General features: G+C 43.7%; 1 non-coding gene across 1 annotated transcript; it reads left to right on the forward strand.

Annotated features, from left to right (window-relative positions):
• The first annotated feature begins 8,873 nt into the window (after positions 1 to 8,873).
• LOC113267344 (U6 spliceosomal RNA) lies at positions 8,874 to 8,980 on the forward strand. Its single transcript, XR_003320720.1, has one exon. It is a non-coding gene; the product is annotated as a U6 spliceosomal RNA (small nuclear RNA).
• Positions 8,981 to 10,849: the final 1,869 nt, after the last annotated feature.

Genomic DNA, 10,849 nt, shown 5'->3' on the forward strand with positions numbered 1-10,849 from the left:
GGTATCTAAGTCTTATATCTACAGGTCTTGATCTTGGGATCTATCCTGGGCTGTCCCAGACCCGGGTGATCCTTCACCTCTCACCATCCCTACAAACCCTACTAGACTGGACTCTGCCTTTACTTGTGGGGGGTCACCTTGTCCCACCTCACTGGCCCCATGGCCGGCCCACAGCACAGGAGGAGCCCAAGGGCAGCTTTGCTGCTCTGGCTTTGAGTCCTGGGGTAAAGGGATAAGAACACCCTCTGGTGATAAAGAATCTCTGAGTAGACTAAGGCCCCTGGGCGCTCCATCTGAGGAGGGGGTGGGGCTCTCTCAAGCATGACCCCTGCCATCACAGCCGCCATCCTGCAGCTCTGCTGTCTTTTCTGGTTCAACGCCCTTATTAGAACTGGCTCTCTTTCTGACTCACAGGTTCCATGACATATCCCTGCATCCTTTCTCTGAAGCGCCTTTTGCTTGACCATCAGACCCCTGTGTGGTCTGAGGGATACATGCATCAAAACTGGGCTGTTTGCTGAGCAATGGGTTGTCAGGTGATACCCCAGACCTACTGGCTGAATCAGACCCTCTAGGGAAGGGATGTAAGAGCCTGACCGTTCGCGGGCACTCCAGATGATTCTTACGTACACTAAAGGTGAGGACACCTGTACTAGGTGATTAGCTTCTGAGGACAGAAACTGTGTTGTTGACAAGTGTACCGTTCTCCTGTGGCCCAGAACACAGAGTCCCCAGGCAGAGGGCTGGATTCCAGAGTGGGGGGGGGGAGCGATCATAGATGCAGTAACATGATGCTTGTAAATTGCGTGTGCATGTGCGTGTGGGTATACGGGTGTGTGTGTACATGCGTGTGTGAACAGTTGTATGTATGTGCAGGTACATGTGGTGTACGTGTGTGTGCGCTGATCTGTGTGTGCCTGTGTGTCTAGAGATGTGCGTGAGGGCACGTGTGTGTGCGTATCCTGTCAACACCCACTGTCTGTTCTCCAGCTTTGGAACAGAGTTCTAGCCTTGTGCTCCCCAGAAGCGACGAGGATGCTTCAGACACTAGAGTGACAGCCTGTCGCTCCACGAGGGGAGACACAGGGGCACTGAGACCCACCGAGGGAACAGCCGGTGTCTTCCCTTTCCGGTTTCTGGTTCTCTCTGGGACAATGGCTGGTGGAGTGAGGAGCTGGGATGGTGCTGTTCAAATCTTTCCTTCTCCCCCTGAGACCGCACAGTTGCGTTCACTTAAGCTACAAGCACACACTACCTCTCTCTACTGCAAACACACATACGTGTTTGTCGAAGGAATGAAGGAACAACACAGGTGGCAATGATGGCCTGCAGTGAAACTTCAACAATAAGTACCAACAGCTGTCATGCAGATAGTACTTCTCACGTGCACCAGGCCCTACTCCAAAGCCGTACAGATGTTCCTATCTAAACCTCTGGTTTTCAAACGTTTCCTATCGGGGCACCTGGGTGGCTCAGTCGTTAAGTGTCTGTCCTGGGATCGAGCCCCACATCAGGCTCCTCCACTGGGAGTCTGCTTCTTCCTCTCCCACTCCCCTGCTTGTGTTCCCTCTCTCGCTGGCTGTCTCTCTCTCAAGATAAATAAACAAAATCTTTTAAAAAATAAAAAATAAAAAATAAAAATAAATAAAATAAAATAAAACGTTTCCTGTTGGACAGAAGCACAGGCACAAAGACTAGTAAACATTGGCCCCAGGTTGCCGAGGCAGGGGCGGAAGCAGGGATTGGAGCCAGACAGTTCCAGAATCCGCCTTGACTCCCTGAACACACATTCCAGAAGACTCCAGGGACGACTCCGACCGTCTTCCACAGCCAGGCCCTCTTTCCTGAACGCGCACTGCTGTCCTCTCAAAACTGGAAGATCGGGGACACACATTTCTGGAGACAGAAGCCACCTTACAAACGCGGCATGTTTTCTCAAGCACTTTTTGTGTGCGTGCGGAACTGGTCGTTGGATAGATTGAGATAACTTTCTTTTTATTTGAAAAGCACCAAAAAATCTGCACAGCTCATACTTAGTTTGTTTCTTCCTGCATTTTCTACTCTGTTGAACCAGGTGGGATTTTGGTGTTAATAAGTCACTGTACGTTTTATGGCTATATCAACACCCTAAGTGCGGGCTTTCGTGTGTAGTCAAGGTTAGGTGGAAACAGGAGGCTTAGTGGAATTATGATAATACGTAACTGTATTTCAAGATTGTAAACATTCTTCTTAAAGTAGTATAACCAACATGACATTAAATTATGTCACAGTCATTCTGCGATGTGCACAAAATGGGGGGGGGCATCCCACTGATAATGATGGATAGTTTCAATAATTTGTACCTTTTCTAACAAAACTAGAGAGTCCATTTTGCTTGTTAAAATGCACAATGATTTACAATAGTCAAAACTACATTTGGCAGCCAGTTATGCTGAAGACAAGATAGGTAGGAAATATTTTCTTGATTAGATAATGGTTAGTTGAAATTCCTTCCAGCTTTTGTGAAACAAAAGTTAGCAATTGAAACCGTATCAGATGATGCATCAATTTTCCATAAACAGAAGACTGTGCAACTTTACTTTATTGAAAAAGCTTTATGCGGAGCTAGATTTAATCTCTCAATTTGAGAAGCAGTGCCATGAAATGAGATGTTTGCATGCAAAATCTCCAGATTTCCAATGGAAATATAAAACAAAGAAGCACTCCGTCCCCTTGGGGTTGGCACCTATCTTGGATTCGTTTTTGCTCTGATGTTCTCGCATGGTTTTATCAGTGGCTTCAGGGAAGTGAAACAGCAGTTTGCTTCCTTAAGAACAAAGGCTTGGAGAATTTTTTTTAAAAAAAGATAATATATGAAAAGTACTTTCCATACTAGTCTTTTCATTTGTTATGAATTTCCTGAGGAGTGATCATTGTTTCAAGTAATTTGTCTTTTAATGATTTTAATATTTAATCTGGCAACTAAATATGACCTGAGCTGATGCTTTGTTTTCTCATTTTTTCTTTTCCTAAATCACACATGGAACTATTTTTTGAATAGGCACATTTTAACTTTATGAAACTGGAAAAAGTGTGGCTTTCAAAAATGTATAGAGCAGACTATACATTTCCCATAAGTTACTTTGTTCCCCGCCCAAAAGTGGATTTTTAATAGCATCTCTAAATGTATTTGGTAATAAAGTATTTATCACATATGCGCCTGATAACTGAATAATGACAAATAGGACATAGTCCCCTGGTCAAGGCCTTGCATGTCACTGTGCATAAGGGGTATAGAATGCAAACATAGTGCCTGGGGAATAATCACATCCCTTCCAGCATGCGTGCCCTATTGGCTCTGTGGCAACCATGTGCATTTCTTCTATGACAAGACAGTCATCTCACGAGCTGTAATATACTTATATACTGGTTTCTATTCTCTATTGTTAAATGTTCCAAAGTTTTATCTGCTTACTTCCAGCACTGCCACGAAAATGTCAAGACTGCTTCAGTCGAGGACTTAAGATGGCGGAAGAATAGGGGGACCCTAATTTTGTCTCCTCCCTCAAATACAAATAGGCCGTTATCAAATCAATCTGGACACCCGAGAAATCAATGGAAGAGTGTTTCACAGTCTGTTTCTATAAAACCAACGTATTTATTTGTGTCTTAATAGGCGATCGTAGGGAAGGCATAATTTCTAAACAAAGCAAGTTAGACAAGCAGCAAGTCAGTTACCTGAAGCCATAAAATTATGATGTGCTGTGATTATTTTCTCTAAATACTTTTTCCCATGTAAGGCGATCAGGTATTCTTGGAGAAATCCCCAATTCCAGATCTGATTCCTACACCTGGAAACATACAAGATAAGCCTGGATCATCTTGAAATTATGTCGAAGAACACAGGGCATTTAAAAAGGCTTCCCAGCTAAAGGTGGGTTCATTTCAGCATCAAAATCATTGATATCCTACAACAAGTAAATAAAATAGGCCAAAGGAAAAAGGTAAGCATATGCCAAACAAACACAAACAGCAATAAAAAAGTCTAAGGTCAAAATCATTCGTGTTACAGGTAGTAATGAGACAGGCATCATTTTAACTTGTAAAAGTACAATTCGCAAAAAGATAAATCAATCATAAAGATTTATGTGACAAACGGTATTATCTGTCTGGAAATTTAACTTAAAAATAGAGATAGAAAACATGATAAAACCATGATAGTAGAAGAAATAAATGTTTCACTCAGCCTTTGTTTTAAGCAAGTAGACAAACGTTTCAAAAGATCATAAGAAATTTTATTAACGCAATAAATTACAATTATTTGAAAGATACACTTTTAACTTTTTATCTTTTAAACAGAAAGTATCGCTTTATCTCCAGTGTTCCATGAATAGTTTTTAGAAAATTATTTAATTTTAAGCCACATATTAAATCTCAATGTAATCTTTAATAAGGACTGTAAATGGCCTGGGATGAGTGCTATGTAGGGGAAATAAAGGAGCTGAATCTCTCTGGGTAGATGTAGGATAATAAGAAGGGGGCAGCTGAAATATGCAAGATGGGAGAAAGATCCAGGATTCACTGGAAGCAGAAAATCAGTCTGAGATGACCTGGGGAAATATGTGACTTTCAAGTATCCCCACTGAGACTGGAAACTTGGCTCAAGGCCCATTCCACAGAGAATGGGGGATTTGAGATACTGTCATCTACCCCCTCAAGGATGCTACAGCCCCACTGACATGTGAGTTACATGACTATGTCAAAGGGCAGTGGTTACATCATTCCAGCTGAGCACCACTTCCTGGGGCCACTGCTCCTTATAACAGTTATCAACAGAGGTCGTGGTTGGAGACCCAAGGTCATTGGCCTGCTTCTTAGTCAGCAGTTTCAAATGTAAATGATTCTGGGGAAGGGAGAGGTGGTGGAAGGGAAGAAGGGAAAGCAGTTTTCAATTTTCAATTTCAACACCCACAGTACTGGCACTGGAGATATGGTGATGAACAAGATAGACGATTCCTCTATGCCCAGAGCTGAGGCCAGCAGGAATGCAGACTTTTTTTTTTTTTTAAAGATTTTATTTATTTATTTGACAGAGAGACTCAGTGAAAGAGGGAACACAGCAAAGGGAGTGTGAGAGGGAGAAGCAGGCTTCCCGCTGAGCAGGGAGCCCAATGCGGGGCTCGATCCCAGGACCCTGGGAACATGACCTCAGCCAAAGGCAGACGCTTAACGGCTAAGCCACCCAGGCACCCCAGGAATGCAGACTTTAAGTCAGGAAGAGCAATGCATGTCAGAATAAAGGAGGAGGGCATTCTGAGGTGAATGTAAAATAACTGAGCCTAGAGGACTTTCCTGGGAAGTGAAGTTAGGATGAGATTTGAAAATCAACAGAAAATGACGCTCCACCCCAAATCTTCAGGTCTTGCCAGGCAGCCCCCCGTTTCCCCGGTCAACAAGATTCATCCAGGCTGCTGACAGATAGCCTGGCACCAACACTTGTGCATTGGCCAAGCTGGATGCTATCCTGAGTATTGCTGTGAAAGCAAGATGTCCTATTGGTGTGACCTCCACTGTAGTTTTGTCACTCTCTACCACAGTGGGCTCCTGTGTCCCCAAACTGATGAAACACAAGGCATTGGCAGTACACTGGAACATTTTAAAGCAGACCCTGCCTCTCTGGGAGTTGTAGCATGGGATGGCAGAGAATGACCACAGATGGACACCATGGACAGTGACAAAGGACATCTGTTCAGCCTCCACACTTTTTCATGGAATTCTGCTTCCTCTTCTGCTCCGTGTACAGACATTCAGCTGTGAATCCCACCATCAGGTGCATTTTTGTCCAGTTCTCTGGATGAGTCTATTGCTCTGCCACACAGCAGTACGTGGTAGACTGTGACCCTGGTTCCCCATTGGTCATGCCTTCCAGTCCTCCCACCCCTGAGTGATCCCTTCCCACATTGATTCTGAGTTTGGCCATATGACTTGGTTTGGCTAGTGGGCTTCAGCAAGAGTGAGGCAAGCAGGGGTTTGGTAAGCACTTGCCAACTGGGTCTTGTCCTTCTGGAATGTTCCCTCTTGCAACCCACCATTTTGTCGGGAAGTTCTGGCTCTCCTGTTGTGAAAGAGGGGCCACATGAAGAAAAACTAAGGTACTTCAGCCCATTTAGCACACAGGCCTTTCAGAACCTTCCAGGCCAGCCCAGCCACCAGCTGGATGAAGCCATAGGAGTGGGCCCAGTAGACACCAACAAGGAGCAGAGAAACCACCTCTCTGAGCCTGGCCAAATTCATGGAACCATGAGAGAGAATACACCTTCATTGTTTTAGACTTAAAAATACTGAAGCTCTTGCCACACAGCAATATTTATCATACAGATGTGAGCCTCAGGCCTGTTTCCAGCAACTACTCCAAATATAGTCTCCTTTACGGTGCATTGACATTTGTTTCATTCTTAGGTTGGTGTCCCCAGGCTTTGGTTTCCCTCAAGAGAAATATTTTTTGTGCTTTGTTTTGTTTTCAGTTTGGTCAGAGAGAACTTTGAAGGATTCAGGACCGTCCTCTAGTAAAATGGTAGATGAGTGTCTTGTAACAGCTACAATCATAAAGCAGGGTGGTTTTTTAAAACTAGTGTATTTAGGATACAAAAATATTGATTTAAGGGGGCACAGCACCTCAGTGTTTATAGCAGCAGTACCAACAATAGTCAAATTATGGAAAGAGCCCAAATGTCCATCGACAGATGACTGGATAAAGAAGATGAGGTAAATATATACAATGGAATATTACTCAGCCATCAAAAAGAATGAAATCTTGCCATTTACAACAGCGTGGATAGAGCAGGAGTGTATTATGCTAAGCAAAATAAATCAGTCAGAGAAAGACAAATACCATATGATTCCACTCATATGTGGACTTTAAGAAACAAAACAGGTGAACAAAGGGGGAAGGGGAGGAAAATAAAATAAGATATAGACAGAGAGGGAGGCAAACCATAAGAGACTCTTAAGTCCAGAGAACAAACTGACGGTTGATGAAGGGGAGGTGGGTGGGGGATGGGCTGATGGGCATTAAGGAGGGCACGTGATGTAATGAGCACTGGGTGTTGTATGTAAGTGATGAATCACTGAATTCTACTCCTGAAACCAATATTACACTGTATGTAAACTAACTACAATTTAAATAAAAATTTGAAAAAAGAAAAAAAACTTGTATTTAAACAACAAATTGGTATATATATGCACAAAGAGAGAGTCCGTGTTTATTTCTACAGCACCATTTTCTCTCCCCCACAAACAGAAGACAAGGTGCAAAAGAGGAGAGGAGAAATGCCTGAGGGGAAACAGTCTAATCTCTGAAGTTCACCCAGGAGCCAGCCTGTCTCCCAGGTAACTCCTGGAAGTCCTTTAAGCTAAGCAGTATCTTGGAGACTGATTTTGAAAGTCATGGAAGTGCCAGATGTCTTCTTCCTGAACCCCATGAGTGAAGGCTGGGCTGGTTTCACACCTCCATCCTCCACTGCCTGAAGTCCTCTCTCAGGTGGGCTGTGTACTTCCTGCTCAGCTTGAATTTGCAACTGTATACATCCAGCTCCTAGCTGTTCTGAACCATCTCATGGGGCTCCATGGGGCTCGTGAACGTCATGTCCCATGGAAAGGGTAGAAAGTGCGCTTGACTTCCTGATTTGCTTTCCCATTTATATCACTGCCCTGGCTGCCCACTACCTAAGGCTTCTTCTTTCCCACTCTTTTAGCTTCATGCCAGGTCTTTCTAGCTGACCTGAAACACAAGCATCTGCAGATGAAGATGAAGGACCTCCCAGTGGTCCCTGCTGCCATGGCTGCTGCCAGAGGGAAAGCCAGAGGTCACACTGTGGGGCAAATTCTGCTGGCCTCCCACCTGTCCGAGCTGCCCAAGATGGAGGGAGTTTCCTCTGGTGGATACATCCTGGGGGAATGTGGTTTGTCTGGGGCTCCACGACTGTTGCTGCTATAGGTAGAGGAGGGCCAGGTAGTGGGGTTGCTGGCGTGGTCTTCCTCTCCAGGACGAGTAAGAGACTGGGTGGCATTTGGCTCTGCTACTGGCCTTTGTCCTAATTCCCGATCGTCCTCAGGCCACTGATTTTCAGTGCTACTGCTCTAACTGTCCTCAGAGTTGGAACTAAAAGGTAGGAAGAGCGGGCTTGCTGCATCTCCACTGCTTTGGGTTGGAATTTGTAAGGTACTTATGCTATACCTTACAGGGTAGTGGAGAGCAGCTGTTAGTGGGGTCAGATGAAGAAGGGGGCTTTAGAGTAATGGTGTAGCCCTCCAAATTGGATCTCTTGTAGCCCAGGAGCACATATGTGGCCATTACTTTGTCATTCTTCTGGCCCATTAGGAGTCCCAGTTCCCCTCCCATTGTAGCCCATGGACACTTCCAACTCAGTCTGCCCAGACTCCTACGGCCGCTATGCCTTCTGGTACAAGTTTTTGAGTTAATCAAAACCTCTACGCAATGGCAGATACCTGCCAATGTTAATTCTATAATTGAAATTCTTCTTGCCATAGGAAGCCACAGAGGAAGGTACTCTCCTGATGGATGCAGTATCACCCAGGCTGGTAGGAGATGCCCTCAAGTCGATGTGATCAAACCACCTCCCTTGCCACAGCACCTACACTATTCTCAATGGGAAATGAGCCACTTCAGGAGCAAAATAGAACCAAGTAGAGGTGGGTTGTATCCCTTCAGCCTCCTGAAGCTCCGCTGATTGGTGGGTTGGGATGGTGGTTACACTAAGGAGATGTCAACAGATTCAGTCCGCCTTCAGTTTCTTTATTTGCTTTGTTCCTCCCCCAAATGATCCCACTGATGAAAAGTACGATCTCAGGATAACTGTAGAAATAGAGGTGCTGTGCTTGCTTCGGCAGCACATATCTTAAAATTGGAATGATACAGAGAAGATTAGCATGGCCTCCGCGCAAGGATGACATGCAAATTCGTGAAGCATTCCATATTTTTAACAGACACGTGAAAAAATGTTCAAAATCATTAGCCATCAGGGAAATTCAAATCAAAGCCACATTAAGATACCACCTTACACTGGTTAGAATGGCAAAAATTAACAAGGCAAGAAACAACAAATGTTGGAGAGGATGTGGACAAAGGGGAACCCTCTTACACTGTTGGTGGGAATGCAAACTGGCGCAGCCACTTTGGAAAACAGTATGGAGGTTCCTCAAAAAGTTAAAAATAGAGCTACCTTACAACCCAGCAATTGTGCTACTGGATATTTACCCCAAAGGTACGGATGTAGTGAAAAGAAGGACCACATGCACCCCAATGTTCATAGCAGCATTGTCCACAATTTCCAAACTGTTGAAGGAGCTGATGGTTGGATAAAGACGAATGGATAAAGAAGATGTGGTCCATATATACAATGGACTATTACTCAGCCATCAGAAAGGATGAATACCCACCATTTACATCAACATGGATGGAACTGGAGGAGATTATGCTAAGTGAAGTAAGTCAATCAGAGAAAGACAATTATCATATGGTTTCACTTATTTGTGGAACATAAGGAATAGCATGGACATTAGGAGAAGGAAGGGAAAAATGAAGGGGAATAAATGAGAGGGGGAATGAACCATGAGAGACTATGGACTCTGGGAAACAAACTAAGGGTTTCAGAGGGGAGGGGTGGGGGCATGGGTTAGCCCAGTGATGGGTATTAAGGAGGGCACGTATTGCAATGAGCACTGGGTGTTATACACAAACAATGAATCATGGAACACTACATCAAAAACTAATGAAGTACTGTATGGTGACTAACATAACATAATAAAAATAAATAAATGAATAAATAAATAATAAGTAAGTAAATAAATAAATAAATGAATGAAAAAAAAGAAACAGAGGTGCTGATGATAGCCATGACTTGGGAGTGAAGGGATGAAATGATTCCCATTGCTTCAGAAAGCAGAATTTTCACAATAAGGAAAGGTATTGACTTTTATAGAAGTGCAGATTTAAATATCCAAGTACATGAATTAGAGGGATACCAGCTTCTACAAGAGAGAAACACAAAATATCAGATTAACATGAGAAGTGCGTTATTCACTCACATCAAGTCCGTTTGGCAATTAAGTTGGGAAGGGAGTGGGAGGGAAGTTCTGCTCCATGCAGTCATTCAGGGAGCCAGGCCCCCTCCATCTTGTGATTCTACCATCCTCTAGAGTCTGGGGGCTTTCTCTACTCAGTCAGGGGATGGGGAGGAGGGGGAATGAGTGGTTTTTATGAGCCAGGCTGGGAAGTAGGAGGCATCACTTCCAACCACACTCCTTTTGTTAGAACTTGGTCATACGGCCACAGCTAACTGAAGAGGAGGCTAGGGAATGTAGTTTTTCTGTAGGTGAGAATGTAAAGAATGGGTCTGGGGAACATCTAGCCGACTACCAGTATACCAAGCGAAGGGACAGCAAGGGACAGCCAAAGTCTTTACTTCTGCTACATTAACTATTTTGTTTTAAAAGACCAACGCGCTTTAAGCACTGATTGTGTTTTTCAGCATATTCTTATCTAGACGATAATTAGTCAAAATACTTGCAGTTCATATATCTGATAAGGACCCTCATCTTGAACATATTAATACCTCCTAAAATCAATAAGAAAAAAAGAAAAACAATTCATTTGTTTTAATGTTCAAAAGACTTGAAAAGGCATTTCATAGAATAAGATATCATAACGGTTAATAAACGTGTGAATAGGTGTCCAACATCTTATCAGGAAAATCCAAATTAAAACCAAAATGAGATCCGCTGTAGAGCCATCAGAATGGCTAAAATCTTCAATTCTTATTTTTATACCAGCTTTGGAGAGAAAGTAGAG

The sequence above is a fragment of the Ursus arctos genome, unplaced genomic scaffold, assembly GCF_023065955.2.
Source record: "Ursus arctos isolate Adak ecotype North America unplaced genomic scaffold, UrsArc2.0 scaffold_3, whole genome shotgun sequence".
In the NCBI taxonomy this organism is placed as follows: domain Eukaryota; kingdom Metazoa; phylum Chordata; class Mammalia; order Carnivora; family Ursidae; genus Ursus; species Ursus arctos.